Below are 20978 nucleotides of genomic sequence, written 5' to 3' on the forward strand. Positions count from 1 at the left end.
CTTCCATATTTTTTATATATCTAACTCTACGTCTAATTACAGCTATACCTAAAGCTACTTTAGTCCACCAGTTCCACATTCCAGTAAGTAGTATGTAGAGAAAGTATACAGGGAAATGGGATTGAAGCCAGTAATATTTTTGCTTTATCCTGGTATTTAATATTTCTTTTCATTTTGATCATTTCTGGAGACTTATGTTTCTTTTTCTACATCCAGGTTCCTGTGTATTATCACGTTCTTCTGCTTGAAGAATTTCTGTTAATATTTTTTCTAGTGTAGGTCTATTAATGCAGAATTATATCTTTTTTTGAAAGTCTTTGTTTCTGCTTCACTGCTGAAATTTATTTTCAGGGAATGTAAAATTGCATGTCAATCTTTTTCTTCTCTCAGTGCTCTGAAGATATCCACTGTCTTCTGACTTGCATAGTTTCTGATGAGGTTATATTTTCATCTTGGTTCTTCTGTGTATTATGTGCTCCTTCTTCTCTTTTTTTTTAAAATAAGCTTCCCTAAATATTGCTTCTTGGTTTTGGTTTTCAGCAGTTGAATACAATGAGTGTATAGGTATGTGTGTATTGATTTTATCACACTTGGTGTTGTCTGAGCTCCCTAGAAATGTGGGTCTTTAGGTCTTCTGTATTTTGGAAAATTATCAGTCATTATTTATTTAAGCAATCCATTTTCTTTATTATCTTTCTTTTCTCCTTCTGAGACTCAAATTACATATATCTTTTGATGTTATACCACAGTGCTTAGATGTTTTATTTGTTTTTATTTTTCCACTATCATTGTGTTGAATTTTGGATAATTTATAATGATCTATTCACTGATATTTATATTCCCTAAGTTTGTTGAGTCTCTTGATGATTTAGTCAATAGTATGCTTCACTTCTGTTACTATAATTTAATTCTAGTTTCCAATTTGATGGTTCCTAATAGTTTTTATCTCCCTGCTGAGATTTCCAATATGCTCATGAGATTATTTAACATAATAATTGCAATAATTTATAATCCCCTGTCTCAGAGTTTTAATGCCTGATTCTTATGTTAGTCTGGTTCTGCTAACTCTTTTGCCTCTTGACAGTGAGTTTGTTTGTTTGCTTCCTTATTTTTGTCTGTGTGATAAATATATGTTGTTGGAAAGTCAGATATAATATAAAGGATAGTAGAGATATTTTTTTTCCATTTATTTTTATTAGCTGATGGCTAATTACTTTACAATATTGTAGAGGTTTTTGTCATACATTGACATGAATCAGCCACGGATTTACATGTATTCCCCATCCCGATCCCCCCTCCCACCTCCCTCTCCACCTCATCCCTCTGGGTCTTCCCAGTGCACCAGGCCCAAGCACTTGTCTCATGCATCCAACCTGGGCTGGTGATCTGTTTCACCCTTGTATAATATACATGTTTCAATGCTGTTCTCTCGAAACATCCCACCCTCACCTTCTCCCACAGAGTCCAAAAGTTTGTTCTGTACATCTGTGTCTCTTTTTCTGTTTTGCATATAGGGTTATCGTTACCATCTTTCTAAATTCCACATATATGTGTTAGTATACTGTATTGGTCTTCATCTTTCTGGCTTACTTCACTGTGTATAATGGGCTCCAGTTTCATCCATCTCATTAGAACTGATTCAAAGTAAATAGCATTTATGCCTGAACATATGAACATTTCTTATTCTGCTTAACTATTTAGTAGAGAGTTTATATCTCCTAAGCCTGAACTGCAAGGTATGTTTCAGTGGTCTCCTGCCATGCCATCAATATTTTCTGATTGCCTATTAGAGATTCATGGAGAAGAACCCATGATTAGTTGCAAACTCTTTTTGTGTCTGAGGTTTCAGAAGCCTCACACTATCCCACAATCAAACTTTAACAATTCATTATAACGTCTTAGCTGAAATTTTTTCCCACTGAAATGGGGGACCTGGTTTCCGCTCCTAATTTGCACTGGGTAGTCGTTTCTTGTGCTCCATCTCTCTTTGGATATGCCTGTCTTTCCTTAGATTTCAGCTTAGTTGCTTGCTCTGCACCCTCACCTTTTTGAATTGATAGCAACTATGATCTTTTATATGACCTAACTATTTCTTATTGTTATGGTGGGGGCAATAATCTTTCTAACATTTCATATCCTAATTGGAATTCAGAAGTTCACTAATTTCTTAACACAATGAAAACAATGTATATTTATATATGCACTAATCAAACCAATCTAGAGAAATCAACAATAACTTTAGTTGTAACAAACTGTTTCTTAAATAGAAATTGCAATATGTTTATGGCAGTTTTAAAAATGCATGGAAGAATAAAAAATCCATTTTGCTATTGAAAAGCTTATAATCTACTGGGAGAAATTAGAATGATAAGGAGAAAAGTACAAAATCTAGTGTCGAATTCCTCCTGTTAGTCCCTTCTATCACCTTTAAACAATAATAAGAAAGTAAGTTGTCTGCTATAAAAGACTGTGGCTTGGATCCTGACTTCATGGAAACTCAGTCAGCCATCTCTGAGGGGCATTAAGGAGTTCTTAAAGAACATGGCTTTAAAGAATAATCTGCCTTGATGGCTCAGCAGGTAAAGAATCCGCCTGCAATGCAGGCGACATAGGAGACAGGGGTTTGATTCCTGGCTTGGAAGATATCCTGGAGAAGGAAATGGCAACCCACTGCAGTATTCTTGCCTGGAAAACCCCATGGACAGAGGAGCCTGGCGGGCTACAGTCCAAAGGGTTACAAAGAGTCAGACGTGACTAAGTACGTAGGCATGGCAAAAAACATGATGCCACTGGTAAAGAATCCACCTGCCTAGAGATGCCTGAGACAAGGGTTCAGTCCCTGGGTCAGGAAGGTCCCCTGGAGGAGGGCATGGAAACCCACTCCAGTATTCTTGCCTAGAGACTCCCATGGACCAGAGGAGGCTGGTGGGCTACAGTCCATGCGGTCGCAGAGAATCAGACATGGCTGAAGTGACTGAGCATACACACGGGGAACACAGAGCCAGCTGACTACAGGTGCCCTGTCTTAATTAATCACGATAAAAACTGACCATACAAAATGTTGCAAAGCAAATTAAGAAATGTATAACTAAGTCTGGTTCCAAAAAGGTTTCAAAAAATGATACTGCTTGATTCTCTTTGGTCTTCTTTGATGGCATTTAAGCATATTTTCAGCAACTAATTGCTACTTTTCTTTGACCATGCAATGGTGAGGAAAATGTATTAAACATGAGGTGTGAGTAGATATAAATGAGGAAATTGTGTGAGGTCGAAAGAGTCCAAGGGATAGTTCACATTCAAGTACAGATGGAAATAAAGAGTTTTAAAATTCTCTGCAAAACCAATCTCAATCCTGGGTTACAAAAAATGATATAAGGACAAACTTGGCTTTTGAAGTAGAGAACAGAAGCAAATAGAATCAACCACATGTTCAGATAAACTGCTGAGACCCTACAGCAGTTTTACTTAACGCCATCCTATCATCCATTTTAGTACAATTTAAGACTGAGAGTACAAGCAGATTGACAAATACATTTGCTCAAGACCTTCTCCATTATAATTCCATTAATATCTCTGGGCCCAGAGCCAGACAGAAACATCTGGCAGGGGCTTTGTGTTTGCAGAGATAAACTTGCAGATGTTCAAAATTATTTTTAAGAAAAATGTATTATAACCAAAATGAAAAGAAACTGACAAAACTGAGATAAAAAATGATATGATAAAGATGTATCTTGGAAAATGTTTTTATATATTTTAGCATAATAAAATCAATATATTCGCATGGTTAAAATGTCTATATTGAAGGGTTAAAGAGCATTTTAAATATTTCACCTCCTTCCTTACTCTCCCAGTTTCACTCTTCACTTAAACTCTCTTTTAACTGTTGGTATGTTTTAATAAAGTTGGTAGTTCTTGCAATTCTAAAGTATATACTCAGAGCTCCATTTCTGCAGTTATACATTTTGTTTAAATATCAACTCCCTATGTAAAAAATGAAAACCTTATTATTTATGGAATTAATTTAAATAATTATTATTATGATTTAACTTAATTATTATTTCAAAGTTTAAAATAACATGTTTAAGGCTACTTTTTTTCAACCATTGGGTCTTTAGCTATTAAGACTGTCTTCATCCATTAGGTCATTATCTAATGATTAAGATTAAGACACTGATGTCTTACTGGTTAAACTCTATCAAGTACTTAAAGAAGACATAATCCCAAATACTTAAGGAAGACAATACTCAAAGAAATATACAAAAAAACTTTCAATCTGATAAGTAAATTTAGCAAGGTCAAAGGAAAGAAAACAATTAAATAGTGCATTTTTATATTCAAGAATCAATGGAAGAATGAATATTTTAAAATTTATAAGAGCATCAAAAAGACATAAATTCTTTAGAATAAATTTAAGACAAGACATGCAAAACCTCTAATGAAAACTACAAAATATTGCTAAAAGAAACCAGAGGCGATCTGAGTATGTTGAGGAATAGGCTGTTTTTATGCATTAGAAGATTGCTTACTGTTAATGTGTCTGTAGATTCAACAAATACTAATCAAGATCTCAAATGGCTTTTTGGCACAAATTGACTATTCTAAAAATTCTATGAAAATGCAAAGCATTGATACCAGATGAAGCAATATTTAAAAAGAACGAATTTAAAGGACTCCCTGATTTAAAATGTTATAATAAGGTTATATTATCAAGACAAAGTGAGATAGGTAAAAAAAAGTAGAGAAATAGATCAATGAACAAAACAGAGTCCACAAAAAGACCCATACCTAGATGATTAAATGATTTTAGATGAGAGTGCTTGGGTAATTCCACTGGAAAATGAACACTTTCTCAACAGCTTCTACTGGAACAACTTGATAAATGCATGGGAAAAAATATTTCAAATTCTCCCTAACATTGTGCATAGCAATTACTTTGAGGTGTATATATCTAAATGTAAAAAGTACAAATTAATACTGTAATACTGCTAGAAGAAAATGTAGGAGATTTTAATTGGGTTATGTAGAGATTTATTAAACAGTACACAAAAGGCTCTAAGGGGAAAATTAAGTAATAGTAAATTTGATATCATTAAAAATTGAAATCTCTCCATACAATACAAGATTGTTATGACAATCAAATACTATAATAGATATGGAAATAGTTTAAGGGATATAAACACTAAAACTTATTTGCCTTTACTGAACAGTCTATTTACATACTTGAGTTTATACTTATTTAATCAATAAACATTTATCCGTACCTACTATATCACTAAGCTAGGGCCTTGGAATAAAGAATTAAGCAGATCTCTGACCACAAAATATTTTCTATCTAGTAATTTATATTGACAGTTGAATGTAAGAAAGATTGTCCTTGGCAGGGGGTAAATAGAGGATATTATGGTCACCAACTGGAGGTTATACAAGTCTGTCTTAACTCAGGGATTGATAGCCAAACAGAGCCCTAGAACTAAGGAGAAATTAACCAGGTGAAGAAATAGAAATGGTGTTTGAGAAATGGAGGCAGGGGGAGATTGAAGTGCAGAAGAGATATTTCAGGCAGAAAAAAACAGCACAGGCAAAACTCCAGGGAGAGAAAAACATGGAATATATTGTAGAGATGACATGACCTTCAGGATGACTGTGGGCAGAGTATAAGAATGATGTGGTGGTAGGTGAAAAGAGAGATGAGAGGTAAAACTGGATACAAGAACAGGGCTTTGATTTTTAAAAATTATGTTTGGGGAGTTAGCTTTTATTCTGAGGACAACAGGAAGATGGTGAAGGACTTTGTTTGCTTTTATTAGGAAGTGACTAGATACACCAGAGGCTTCCCATGTAGCTCAGTGGTAAAGAACTTGCCTGCCAATGCAGGAGATGTGAAAACCATGGATTCAGTACCTGGGTCAGGAAGACTCCCTAGTGCAGGGCATGGCAATCCACTCCAGTGTTTTTGCCTGGAGATTCCCATGGGCAGAAGAGCTGGGGGCTACAGTCCATGGGGTCACAGAGTTGGACACAACTGGAGTGACTTAGCACACATGCACACGTGGATGCACTAGAAATTCTCTAGCACGTGTGCTGAACAGATTGTGTGTTGGCGTGGTTGTGGTGAATCCAAACTGGACTTGAAGAAACCTGTAAGCAAACCCAACAGCGAAGATGGCAGATAATCAATCATAGCCTGAATAAACAGCAGCAGGTGGTCTAGAGAGAAATGAGTAGAAAAGATTTGAGAGGGATTTGATAGAGCTTGATTTCTGGATGTGGAGGGTGGGAGGGGTGAGGAGTTGACAGTATTCTATCAATCTGTGTATTTCAAATTGAAGAAACCACCCCACCCTGTCCTATGCTACAAGATGGTCGAAAAAAAAGTAATAAAAAGTGTACATGAGTTTGAGCAAGAAGGCAGTCTATGGTGAAATAATGAGACGACACTTGTTCCAGCGTTGGGAGCAAGTGATGGGGCAGAAGATGAATTTCAACAGTTAGAAGAGTAAATAGGAGGAGAACAAGTCATATAAAATTTGAACACATTTTTTAACGTAACTGTGAATAGAAGGAAAAGGACTGTAATTAGGGAAAGCAAAAGGTCAAGGACAGAGGTTTTTTGGTTTTCGTTTCTTTAAAATGAAAGAGATTCTAGTGTGCTTAAATATTTTATAAGAAAGCCAGAAGAAAGGAAGAGATTACTGTTACAGAGAGGAAAGGAAGAATCAACAGAGTGATTTCCTATTGAGTGTATATGTGCATGTGTGTGCAGGGGAGAGGGGAGAGGGAAACACAAGCAGTGGATGAAATCCATATTACAGGTAAAGTGGTTGCTAGCCTTTGTTGCTGTTGTTGTTCCGTCACTAAATTGTGTCCAACTCTTCATGAACCTATGGACTGTAGCACACCATGCCTCCCTGACCTTCACCAGTTCCCAGAGTTTGCTCAAACTCACGTGCATTGAGTTGATGCTGCATCCAATCATCTCTTCCTCTTCTCCAGCACCACAGTTCGAAAGCATCAATTTTTGGGCACTCAGGCTTCTTTGTGGCCCAACTCTCACATCCATATATGACTACTGGAAAAAAGAAAACAAAACATAGTTTTGACTATACAGATCTTGAAGAAGGGACATTTTTCACTTTTGTATTAATAGGTATGGAGGCCAACAATTGAAGGAGTTTCTGCCACGTTCCATGTGTTGTGTATGTGTGTGTATGATAAGAAATGAAGCTGCCTAATAATAATCTTGAAAGAGAAATGTGCATCAAAAGTTGGAAATTTTAAACTTAATTGTACAAAATAAAAATGGAATGGCTAACTAAAACCGTATGTTTGCTGACAATCTTTGAAGTCCTAGTTCATATCTGTGACCTTGCATATATGTTGCATTAAACTACATGGCTATGTATTGATATACTGGTTCCACAGCATTCATGAACATAGCTAAAAAGCAAAAGAAGTTGGACCTTTGATTCATGTAAATGGTTTTTCAAGTGAATGTGGCAAGAATAAGGAGAAAAGCTGCAGCAAAAACCTTGCGGCTATCATCAAGGCTAACTGAAGTAAAAGGCCATGACACATAAGCTAGGTACAGACAGAATAAAAAACTGGAGAAGGCTGAGAGATAGGGAACAAAGGTGGGAATCTGCAGACTACAGATCTGCAAAGGTCATAGACTCAGCTACTCAGTAAGAATCTTTGATGAGGCACTGGGAAAGAGAAGAGATTCGAGTTAGAGAGTAGCAGGTTTAAACATAGGATCTTAGAAGCTGAGTAGTTCCCATGAGCTGCGAGTTCCAGGAAGGCATGACTGAAGTGGGGTACAGATAAAGAACAAATGGAACCAATAAGGTCAAGGCTTGGAACAGCCATTAGAGTGAGCACGGAAATAACTCATAACGGTGGCTTGGGTGGGAATGGGAAGAATCGAGTACGGCAGGATGACTAGGAGCAAACAAAGGAAGAGGAATGATGCGCTGAGGTTGTCACAGGTAAAGAGAACATTTATATGAATACATGGGCACACAGGAAGGCACGGCCAGTTTCAGAGCTGAGTTACTGACTAGAGCACAGAATCAGAAAGGAGAGGGGGAGTAGAGGGAAAACTGGAGAAATTTATATTCCCATTTTCTTACAAGGAACTTGGGAAGACGCATTTATTTCCCAAGAGATAAGCAGAAAAGCAAATACATATTTACAAACATCCTGTGTTTGTGGATTTAAGCAGCAAGTTATATGACAACAGGGGGGTGCCATGGCGTTGTCACTAATCTGAATGGAAAAAGTTACAGGAAACTTTAAAAAGTAGTCATTACAGTTCCCCAAATTTGCTCTCGGTCTACAGAAACCTCCTAGGACTAGAAACTGGATGAAGAGCTGAGTTTAAATGAATAAAGATGTTTGCAACAGTAAACAGAGTGAAGTAAGCCAGAAAGAAAAACACCAATACAGTCTACTGACGCATATACATGGGATTTAGAAAGATGGTAACAATAACCCTGTATGCGAGACAGCAAAAGAGACACAGATGTATTGAATAGTATTTTGGACTCTGTGGGAGAGGGCGAGGGCGGGATGATATGGGAGAATGGCACTGAAACATGTAAATTATCATATGCGAAATGAATCGCCAGTCCAGGTTCGATGCAAGATACAAGGTGCTCGGGGCTGGTGCACTGGGATGACCCAGAGGGATGGGATGGGGAGGGAGGTGGGAGGAGGGTTCAGGATGGGAAACACATGTACACCCATGGTGGATCCAAGTCAATGTATGGCAAAACCAATACAATATTGTAAAATAAATTAATTAATTAATTTAAAATAAAATAAAAGAGCTGCTGGTGGAGAGAGAAGCAGTTGGTCCATAATTAACATGAGCATCCATCTTTTTGAAATTTCAGAATAAAAGCCTATTCTTGCTGAAATAATTATATTCACTTGTTTTAAAATAGCCTGAGAGGCAAGAGAAAGGGGCATCATCAAGGAAGAGTCTGTGGAAACAATAGGGCGTGGTTTCTTTTTCATCTCTCCTTGGTATGCAAGGTCTTAGATTGGAGCTAGTTGATGTTAGATTCTGAGTCAGGCTGCTCTCAGTTCCCACCCACTGGGAGAAACAGTTGCTGGTTTGAACAATAAAGATATCCCTGAGACTGGGAAGTTACTTGGTATATTAATATGACATATAAATATATTAGTATATATTAATTAATTGATGACATATGGCACCACAGTGACCAGAGGTCAGACCCAAGAATTCAGGTGAGTACAACAGATCCATGTCCGTCCTTATGTCTATTTCTGGGAGTTCATCCCTGTCCCAAAGTATGCCAGAACAAAGCGGAGATTTCTGAACTTTCCCAGTGCTGGCAAGGGCTCAGTCCTTCAGAAAGAGGATTAATGTGTCCTGATTATGGTCTTCATTCATACATTTATTCACTCAATGTGCATTTACTGAGTACCATCTATGAACTATATCCTATGATGAACATTTAGAATATATAAACATCGACTTCTGATTTATTGACTAAGCCAAAGCTTTTGACTGTGTGGATCACAACAAACTGGGGAAAATTATTCAAGAGATGGTGATAACAGACTACCTGACCTGCCTCTTGAGAAATCTGTATGCAGGTCAAAAAGCAACAGTTAGAACTGGACATGGAACAACAGACTGGTTCCAAATTGGGAAAGGAGTACGTCAAGGTTGCATATTGTCAACCTGCTTATTTAACTTATATGCAGAGTACATCATGTGAAATGCCAGGCTGGATGAAACACAAACCGGAATCAAGATTGCCAGGAGAAATGTCAGTAACCTCAGATATATGAATGACACCATGCTTACGGCAGAAAGTGAAGAAGAATTAAAGAGCCTCCTGATGAAATTGAAAGAAGAGAGTGAAAAAGTTGGCTTAAAGTTCAATACTCAGAAAACTAAGATCATGGCATCTGATCCCATCACTACATGGCAAATAGATGGGGAAACAGTGGAAACAGTGACAGACTTTGTTTTCTTGGGCTCCAAAATCACTGCAGATGATGACTGCAGCCATGAAATTAAAATACACCTGCTCCTTGGAAGGAAAGCTGTGATCAACCTAGATATAATATTAAAAAACAGAGACATTCCTTTGCCAACAAAGATTCGACTAGTCAAGGCTATGATTTTTCCAGTAGTCATATATGGATGTGAGAGTTGGATTATAAAGAAAGCTGAGTGCTGAAGAATTGATGCTTTTGAACTGTGGTGTTGGACAAGACTCTTGAGAGTCCCTTAGATGGCAAGGAGATCCAACCAATCCATCCTAAAGGAAACCAGTCCTGAATATTCATTGGAAGGACTGATGTTGAAGCTGAAACTCCAGTACTTTAGCACCTGATGCGAAGAACTGACTCATTATTGAAAAGACCCTGATGCTGGGAAAGATTGAAGGTAGGAGGAGAAGGGGCAACAGAAGATGAGAAGGCTGGATAGCATCACCGGCTCAATGGACATGAGTTTGAGCAAGTTCTGGGAGTTGGTGATGGACAGGGAAGCCTGGTGTGCTGCAGTTCATGGGGTCGCAAAGTGTTGGACACGACTGAACGACTGAACTGACTAAAATGATAAAACAATTTTCCTGCCTTCAATGAGTTCACAGACCAATGAGGGTGAAACCATAAGGATAAATCACAAAGCAGCATACCGAGGGCAAAGATAGCTTTATGCAAACTCCAAGGAAGGGGGCAAAAGGAGAGATGCAAAGATGAGCAGGTCCACACACCATGCTGGATGGATATTATGGACCACTCTCTGTCTTACATTCACTACCTCAAGGACATTTTGTTTTGGCAGAAGTGTTACCACTTTAGCATATCCCAAATAGACAGACTCGGGATCTTGAAGCTAATTAGGTTTTTCAGCCATGAATCAATCCAGGACCAAAAGAAAAAATAAATAAAAATTGAAGACTTTCTTTCCAAAATGTGTAATAAAAATGTGTAACTACTAACAACTGTGACTATAAGACCAAAATAGTTTGCTATTTGTTTGCTCATTGTTGGTTTCTAGACATCAGTCTTTCCAGATTTCTGAAAGCATTTTTTTCTGAAGATACATTTTGTCAATTGGGAGTTGTGCTTAGAGGGCAACAGAAATCATGACAATAGAAGTAAAGTAGTTTTTTCTCATTTTTTCCTCACAAAACAAAGTCTGCTAGAAATCTATGGTTCAGAGCCTCAACAAGGTCTCTGTGACTCTGTTTATCTTTTTGTGTATGTGTGTGTTCAAATGCTCAGCTCAGTCACACCTGACTCTTTGCTTCTGCTTGGATTATAACACTCCAGGCTCCTCTGTCCATGGAATTCCTCTGGCAAGAATACTGGTTTAGTTGTTAAGCTGTGTCTGACTCTTGTGAGCCCATGGATTGTAGCCCACCAGATTCCTCTGTCCACGGCTTTTCCCAGGCAAGAATACTGGAGTGGGTTGCCATTTCCTTCTTCAGGGGAGCTTCCTAAGCCAGGAGTCGAACCTGGGTCTCCTGAATTGTGGGTAGATTCTTTACTGAAATGGAGCCTCCAGGGAAGCCCAAGAATACTGGAGTGGGTTGCCATTTCCTCCTCCAGGGGATCTTCCAGACCCAGGGATCGAACCAGTGTCTCTTATGGCTCCTGCACTGACAGGAAGATTCTTTACCACTAGTACCATTTATTTTTTTAGTCTGTGTTGAGAGCTGCTGTTGTTCCATAGCTGCTACTGTATTAGGAGAGCTGAACTGAGATTTCTGCTAGGTAAAAGAAGAGAAAAAGGGACATGCACCATCTCAGGCTTCCTTTCTTTCAAGGAGCCTTTCTGAACGGCCAACCCTATAACTTCTGCTTGTATACAAGGGAAGTATATGGGATATATATATATACACATATATACATATATATTTAAAATATTATGTGTGTGTCTGTGTATTTTACTAACTGTATTGTTGCTCCTCCTTCATTAGGGCTCTGTAGATAAGAAAAACAGGGAGAATGACTATTGAGAATGCAACTATTAGTCTCAGCCACAATCTTTAACATCATTTGTTTTCAGAAAATAGCATAGCTTTGGTGTTCTAGGAAATCAGTCTATGTTAATAGATTCAAATGCAGCAGGAAGAAAAACAAGTTAGTGTGTCCACAGCTAGTGACACAGAAATATTTATAACTCTAAAAACAAAGGCCAGCAGACAGGAAGTTAAGAGGTTGCTGATTCATTTGTACCAACTGATTCAATTTATACATTTGCTTTCATTTTTTATTCTATTATAGTCATTGGTTAGTAACCTTATGTGAATAACTTTAAGCATTGGTTTATAAAATATGTGTCTTTATTGTAAGAGAAATGCAAAGTGTCAAAAGGAAAGATCTTATGTTTTTCTGCTTTGACATTTTGAGTCTTAGAGAAAGAAAATACAGCATGAGGCAAAGTGCAATCTGATTTGAAGTTGATATCCTTAGCCTAGCAATTCCAGCTAGCAAAGTAATCTACTGATTTGAAATAGTACCCATCTTAAAAGATGAAGTTTGTGTCTGTGTATGTGTATGTAATATGTCTATATATGCATAGTTCATATATGCATACTTACACACATGTGTATTTAATATCTCAAATATATATTTTCCTCTAAAAAGGGAAATATATTTAAGTTGTTTTATTTGTTTGCTTTACTCTTGCCAAAGAACAAAATCATTTCTTGTTTTTAATACACTCATTCATTTGTTTTCTTTCTGTATTCCACATATAAGTGAAAATACATGAAGGAAAGGGCAAACTAGGCAAAGGGGATTAAGAGGTACAAACAACTAGGCATAAAACACGTAAGATACAAGAATGTAATGCACAACACAGAGAATACAGCTGTTATTTTATAATAACTTTAAATGCACTACCAGTCAGTTCAGTTCTCACTCAGTCATGTCCATGAGACCCCATGGACTGCAGCACACCCAGCTTCCCTTCCGTCACCAAGTCCCAGAGCTTACTCAAACTCATGTCCATTGAGTTGGTGAGGCCATCCAACCATCTCATCCTCTGTTGTCCCCTTCTCCTCCTGCCTTCAATCTTTCTCAGTATCAGGGTTTTTTCAAATGAGTCAGTTCTTTGCATCAGGTGGCCACAAGTACTGGAGTTTCAGCTTCAGCATCAGCCCTTCCAATGAATAGTCAGGACCAGTTTACTTTAGCATGAACTGGTTAGATCTCCTTGCAGTCCAAGGGACTCTGAAGAGTCTTCTCCAACACCACAGCTAAAAAGCATTAACTTTTTGGCACTCAACTTTCTTTATAGTCCAACTCTCACATCCGTGAACTAATATAATGTTGGAAATCAATTACAAATAAAAAAAAGCAAACAAATAAAGCATTTCTTATAGCAGATCCTCCTTTCCTTCAAAAGGAGACCTCTCTATTGTACATCATAAACAAACACAATATTGTAAAACAATTGTCCTCCAGTTAAAAAGTAAATAAAATGATAAACACTACAGACAGAAGAGTAACTGCTATTGAATTCATATTTAAAACATAGCTATTTAAATATTCCAAGGCAATTTTCTATATTATCATTTTAATTGTACTTCATTAAAAAAGTATAAATCAAAAAAAGGAGACCTCTCAATGTTTCATATAGGGAAAAACTCAAATCAGTTCAGTGCATGGGATACATTTGTTGACCAACTTATTTGAGCTCGGGCCTGGTGCACTGGGAGGACCCAGAGGAGTCGGGTGGGGAGGGAGGTGGGAGGGGGGATCGGGATGGGGAATACGTGTAACTCTATGGCTGATTCATGTCAATGTATGACAAAACCCACTGAAATGTTGTAAAGTGATTGGCCTCCAACTAATAAAATAATATTTAAAAAAAAAAAAAAAAAAGAAAGAAAATGATTGACTAATTTATTCAACTCCCTATAATGTTTTTAAAATCCTGGCAGTTTTAGTACTTGAATTTACTCATTTCTGAGTTAATACTATATTCCAGACAAATATCACTAAACATAGATTAAGTGATCTTTTTAACTGAGTGACAATTTCATCACATGAAAAACATTTATCTGTGTTAGGAACGAGAACCTCTTCTGGACCCAAGTGATAGAGACAGGGCCTCATACCCTTGTGTCTTCAATATTGTGAACAGTGGACAGGTAATTATAATACTATGCAATAAGTTTAATGATAGAAATATGTGATATCAAAAATGTCTTTCTGAAATATAAATTGAGTAGAGAATGCTGGAAGGAAATATTTAGCTATTACCAGATCCAATATCTTTATTTTACCATGGCAAAAAAATACACAAATGCACTTCCTTTTTTTTTTTTTTTTTTGTAAGAATATAACACTCACATTGACTCAAGTGGATAACAATAATTATTTTTCTCAACAAAGCACCCTTTGGTGTGCCTTACTAGAGTACTTATATGTGAGTTACATTCATACTCTCCTTAAAGGGCTTTGAATTCTTATTACTTCTTGGAAATTTTTTTAACAAAAGAAAAAAATGCTTTTTGAAGAGAATTCTTTAATAAATCAACACAATCTGTTGATTTCAGAAAGCCGAATGCTAAAAACTCATTTTAATTTTAAATAAAATAATACAAATAAAAAGATTTTATTCTTCTCACTTTGGAAGGGTATAACATCCTTTTTAAAAGCTGATGTGCAATGTGATGTGTGTGTGTGTGTGTATGTGTGTATGTGTGATATGTGTGTGTGTGACGTGTGTAGGTGTGTGTGTGGATCTGTGATGAGAGATATGGGAAGGAGGAGATTTTCATTTTTGATAATTTTTAAATTATTTTGAAAATATGGCATAAATTAGATGGTGAAGCTCTTGATTGTCATGATACCTCTTGTCTAGAAAGAGCTGGGAGCTCCTTCCTTGTGCTGACATCAAATTCTAGCAACATCTTCTAATGTCTTGTAGCTGCTTCAGACTTTTCTAGTTAGGCTACTTATTAATAGCATTCTACTTAAAAGGAGGCAGTATTTACAGTGGATACAAGCATGGGCTTTGGAGATGGACAAGACAGGTTTGGGGCTAGATGATTTGGATATGATGCTCATCTGTAAAATGAGGCCTTAACATTTATTTTATTAAGGTATTGTGAGAATTAAAATACTTAATGCATATGAAATGCCCATCCCAGGATGTACGAAATGTCTTGTGACTAGAAAATATCATTATTATATAGCCATCTAAAACACCTTTGCATTTGTTCTCCTCACATTGAGGCTATTTCATTAATATCAGCTGAGGCACAGTAGAAGCAATTGCTTTCCAGTATGAGAAGGCAGGGGGTTTCCCAGATGGCACCAGTGGTAAAGAACCCACTTGCCAATGCAGGAGATGTAAAGAGATGAGAGTTCACTCCCTGGGTCAGGAAGAAATCCTGGAGGAGGGCATGGCAACCCACTTCAGTATTCTTGCCTGGAAAATTCCATGGGAAGAGGAGACTGGCAGGTTACAGTCCACGGTGTTGCAGAGAGTTGGACGTGACTGAAGCACCTTGGCCTGCACACGCACACATGAGAAGGCAAAGACCATCAGAACAGGTCCCACTTCTACAATATTATTTACTAATAAATCTTGAAATGTCAAGCAATTTATTTTCTTGCCATATATATATATATATATATATATATATATAACAAATTTAAAAGGTAGACTGCCAAGATGTTAAATGGATGATTTAGGACTAAACAAATCAGGCAAATATGATCAAAACATTCAATTTGTTCCCTGAGAAAAGAATTGGAACATTTATGAAACTGTGTTCCTTGTCAAACTGATTTTGCTTTCTACTACCCTTTTGCAGAAAAAAAGAGATCATTCATGACAAAACCTAATGGGATAAAGTATGACCTAAATAAGGAAAAGTATAAAGTATAACTGGAAGTTATAAAATTCATTTAAAATATGTATTTTGAAGAAAATGGAAAAGGAGTCATCTTAAAATATATTAAAATATAGTATAAAGTTGAAATGATTGCATTATAGACTAATCAGTAGATCTTGATGGAGAAGGATAAATATATTAGCAGTAGATTATTTGTTCCACTAAAATTTCCTACAGAATTAAGGCACAATTCATTAAGAAATGGAAGTTTTTCTAAATTACTGTAGCTGGATGAATAACAATTGGGATTTAAATTTATTTAGCTTCATGTGATATTATTTACTGACATCTAGGTTGCTTCCATGTTCTAGCTATTGTAAATAGTGCTGCAGTGAACAATGGGATACACGTGTCTCTTTCAATTTTGGTTTCCTCAGGGTATATGCCTAGGAGTGGGATTGTTGGGTCATATGGTGGTTTTATTCCTAGTTTTTTAAGGATTCTCCATACTGTATTCCATAGTGGCTGTAACAATTTATATTCCCACAAACAGTGCAAGAGCGTTCCCTTTTCCTCACACCCTGTTCTTGTAAATAAATAATTTATACATTTGACTTACAACTTGAACTCTCTGCTGACCTCTGCTTTTCAACCTATCCTTTGCAGGATTATGATCACTGACTAAAATATTTCTATTTGTCCCTTGTGCTTTTTATTTATATTCATCTGTATATCTTTTAATGAATACTGGAGGTTCTCAGGGGAAAATAGGAAAAGGGAGAACAAAATTAAATGATAACCTTTATGGGTAGGAATCACATCCTGGAAAGTGAAGTCAAATGGGCCTTAGGAAACAACACTATGAACAAAGCCAGTGGAGGTGATGGAATTCCAGTTGAGCTATTTCAAATCCTGAAAGATGATGCTGTGAAAGTGCTGCACTCAATATGTCAGCAAATTTGGAAAACTCGGCAGTGGCCACAGGACTGGAAAAGGTCAGTTTTCATTCCAATCCCAAAGAAAGGCCATGCCATGGAATGCTCAAACTACTGCACAATTGCACTCATCTCACAAGCTAGTAAGGTAATGCTTAAAATTCTCTAAGCCAGCAATATGTGAACTGTGAACTTCCAGATGTTCAAGCTGGTTTTAGAAAAGGCAGAGGAACCAGAGATCAAATGGCCAACATTTGCTGGATCATCAAAAAAGCAAGAGAGTTCCAGAAAAGCATCTATTTCTGCTTTATTGACTATGCCAGAAACTTTGACTGTGTGGATCACAATAAACTGTGGAAAATTCTGAAAGAGATGGGAATACCAGACCACCTGACCTGCCTCTTGAGAAACCTGTATGCCTGTTAGGAAGCATCAGTTAGAACTGGACATGGAACAACAGACTGGTTCCAAATAGGAAAAGGAGTACATCAAGGCTGTATATTGTCACCCTGCTTATTTAACTTATATGCAGAGTACATCATGAGAATGCTGGGCTGGAGGAAGCACAAGCTGGAATCAAGATTGCTGGGAGAAATATCAATAACCTCAGATATGCAGATGACACCACCCTTATGGTAGAAAGTGAAGAAGAACTAAAGAACTTCTTGATAAAGTGAAAGAGGAGAGTGAAAAAGCTGGCTTAAAACTCAACATTCAGAAAACTAAGATCATGGCATCCAGTCCCATCACTTCATGGCAAACAGATGGAGAAACAGTGGAAACAGTGGCTGACTTTATTTTTCTGGTCTCCAAAATCACTGCAGATAGTGGTTGCAGCCATGAAATTAAAAGACGCTCACTCCTTGAAAGGAAAGTTATGACCAACCTAGACAGCATATTAAAAAGCAGAGATATTGCTTTGCCAACAAAGCTCTGTCTAGTCAAGGCTGTGGTTTTTCCAGTGGTCATGTACGGATGTGAGAGTTGGACGGTGAAGAAAGCTGAGCACTGAAAAATTGATGCTTTTGAACTGTGGTGTTGGAGAAGACTCTTGAGAGTCCCTTGGACTGCAAGGAGATCCACCCAGTCCATCCTAAAAGAGATCAGTACTGGGTGTTCATTGGAAGGACTGATTTTGAAGCTGAAACTCCAATACTGTGGCCACCTGATGCGACTCACTTGAAAAGACCTTGATGCTGGGAAAGATTGAAGACAAGAGGAGAAGGGGATGACAGAGGATGAGATGGTGGGATGGCATCACTGACTCAATGGACATGGGTTTGGGTGGACTCCAGGAGTTGGTGATGGACAGGGAGGCCTGGCGTGCTGCGGGTCACAAAGAGTCAGACATGACTGAGCAACTGAACTGAACTGATGGGTAGGAAGCATGTCGCTTGTTCACAGCTATTTCCTAGAATCTAGTGCAGCTCTTGTACATCACAGGCGTTCAGTTGTATTTGCTGAATAAACAGACAATTGGGATGAGAACAAGAATACCAGTGGAGAGTCACAGGAGCTTTGAAAGAATCAAGAATCACAGGATAATACAGCTGGGCAAAATGAAATTGAGAATTCGGTAAGTTATGTCTTCCAATTTGCAGGTAAAGAAACTGAAGCCCAAAAGAGTGAAATGATTTGCAGATCACATAACTCATAGGAAAGTGTTAGTCGCTTGGATGTGTCTGACTCTTTCCACCCCACGGACTGTAGTGAGCCAGCCTCCTCTGCCCATGGGACTCCCCAGGAAAAAATGCTAGAGTGTGTAGCCACTCCCTTCCCCAGGAGATCTTCTCAACCCAGGGATTGAACCTGGGTTTCCTGCATTGCACGAGGATTCTTCACCACATGAACCACCAGGGAAGCTCACTGAGGGTAAATAAATGAAAATTAATACTTTCCTTTGACACTTTTTTACATCTATCAGAACAGACAAAATATAACTAAACTCATGATTATTTACATGATCATTCAAGAAAAATGCTCTCTCTTCACATTGAAAGAATTTACATAGACATTCCAAATACTTAAGAAAGAGGAAAGCTGAGATAAATATGTTCTACCTGCAGACATGAAATAATTTGATCAGTTTTCTGAACTTTCTACCATTGTTAGTTTTCAACATGAGATCTGGAGGTGAAACCTTTACCTAGTGGAATATTAGTTGCTGACAGAGTGGAAGACAGAAGCTCAGTTATTCTGGGTTCAAGTCCAGTACTCTTTCTGCCACACCCTTATAGTACCAGAACATTTTATATTAAAACACATAAGCACTGGAGAGGGGAAACAAGATCCAACAGCATGACATTTCAAGAATGTCAGTTTAAGGATGAAGGTTCAACAGTGAGATTGAGAAAGTAAAATCTGCCACTCTAGAGTAAAAATGTGACCACCTACTTGGAATACTATAGTTAGCTACAATTAACTGAGGAATTGGGATTTTCCAGAAATCAGTCCAGTTCAGTCACTCAGTCATGTCTGACTCTTTGCGACCCAATGGGGGCTTCCCTGTCCATCACCAACTCCCAGAGTTTTTTCAAACTCATGGCCATCGAGTCGGTGATGACATCCAACCATCTCATTCTCTGTCATCCCCTTCTCCTCCTGCCTTCAATCTTTCCCAGCATCAAGGTCTTTTCAAATGAGTCAGTTCTTTGCATCAGGTGGCCTAAGTATTGGAGCTTCAGCATCAGTCCTAATGAATATTCAGGGCTAATCTCCTTTAGGATAGATTGATTCGATCTCCTTGCAGTCCAAGGGACTCTCAAGAGTCTTCTCCAACACCACAGTTCAAAAGCATCAATTCTTCAACACTTAACTTTCCTTATAGTCTAACTCTCACATCCATACATGACCCTTGGAAAAACCGCAGCCTTGACTAGACAGATCTTTGTTGGCAAAGGAATGTCTCTTCTTTTTAATATAAGTCCAAAAACTCTCTAAGAGAAACTATTTTCATGTGACTGAACTCTAGAATTTTTTTCTCATTTTTACTTAGAAAACTCTGCACCTAAACAACCACAAATCCATACTAGTCTTCAATTCCTAGATTAATACTGGCCTCATTAAAATGGACATAAAGCTAGCTATCTCCAATAAGTTTAACTAAATGGAATCAATCTGCTAAAAGAAAAATGAGATCTTCAGAGAAGATAAAGTAGACAGTTTTAGGATTCTTTTAGGAATAGCAAGAACTTCAAAGCTTGCCAGATAGAGAGCCAGGTATGTATACATACCTGCTCTCTTCAAAGAGTGTTCAGATCAACTCTCTTATTCAGATTTTAGGATCTGAAGTGTAACATGTTTGATCTCACCCCAGGGTGGCTATGAAGGCTGGGACTTTTTTAAACTGACCGATTGAAGAGGAGATTCTTTTGTACAAGAGACCTCATAGTAAAGTGAGTTAATCCAACCATCTAGCAGTCCTAATTTCCCAGGAAATATAAATAGCTCAGGGAAGCAAGCCAAACGTGGACATCATTTCCTGGTGGGACTTCATTAGATAAGCCTTGGGCATGCCTGGAAATTCCCAGACTGGCAACATTCTTTTCCTTGAACTATATTTTCATAAATGGAAGGGAGGAATGCAAGACCATGGGGAACTGAGTTGCAAGGGCAAGAGGGGTGCTGGATCAGCCTGAGATACAGGGTATCCCTACAGGAGTAAAAGGCCAGAAGGCAAGGGTGACAGGTATAAAGCTATTGACAGAAAGCCAGGAGAACTCAGGAAGAAGGATCATTCCACGATCCAGAACCCTGCTACACTGTCTCGGAGACTACTAATGGCTTTGAAGTTTGACTGTATGCTGGGCACTATGCCTATTGTTTGTATTTCTGTCTCTTGAGGCCCTCACAGCTCAATGAGTTGCCATCTATTCTATCCCTGACAATTTAACCCAGACTGATATGTTCAACCAGGTGGCGCTAGTGGTAAAGAACCCACTTGCTGATCCAGGAAACATAAGAGACACATGCAGGTTCACTCCCTGGGTCAGGAAGATCCCCTGAAGAAGGAAATGGCAACCCACTCCAGTATTCTTGCCTGGAAAACTCGATGGACAGAGGAGTCTGGTGGACCACAGTCCATGGGGTCACAAAGAGTTGGACATGACTGAAGTGACTTAGCGTGCATGCACAATGTGTCCAAATGACTGTACCATTCTGGGCCCCTAGATTTGTCTCTACACCATGGACTTCCTTT

General features: G+C 38.0%; 1 long non-coding RNA gene across 1 annotated transcript in view; it reads right to left on the reverse strand.

Moving 5' to 3' along the window:
* LOC136162732 (uncharacterized) overlaps positions 1-7065 on the reverse strand; it is a 36270-nt gene extending 29205 nt beyond the window's left edge. The window contains exon 1 of the long non-coding RNA XR_010662168.1: positions 6947-7065. This is a non-coding gene — a long non-coding RNA (uncharacterized lncRNA). The remainder of the gene's footprint in view (positions 1-6946) is intronic.
* Positions 7066-20978: the final 13913 nt, after the last annotated feature.

The sequence above is a fragment of the Muntiacus reevesi genome, chromosome 3 (assembly GCF_963930625.1).
Source record: "Muntiacus reevesi chromosome 3, mMunRee1.1, whole genome shotgun sequence".
Taxonomy (NCBI): Eukaryota; Metazoa; Chordata; class Mammalia; order Artiodactyla; family Cervidae; genus Muntiacus; species Muntiacus reevesi.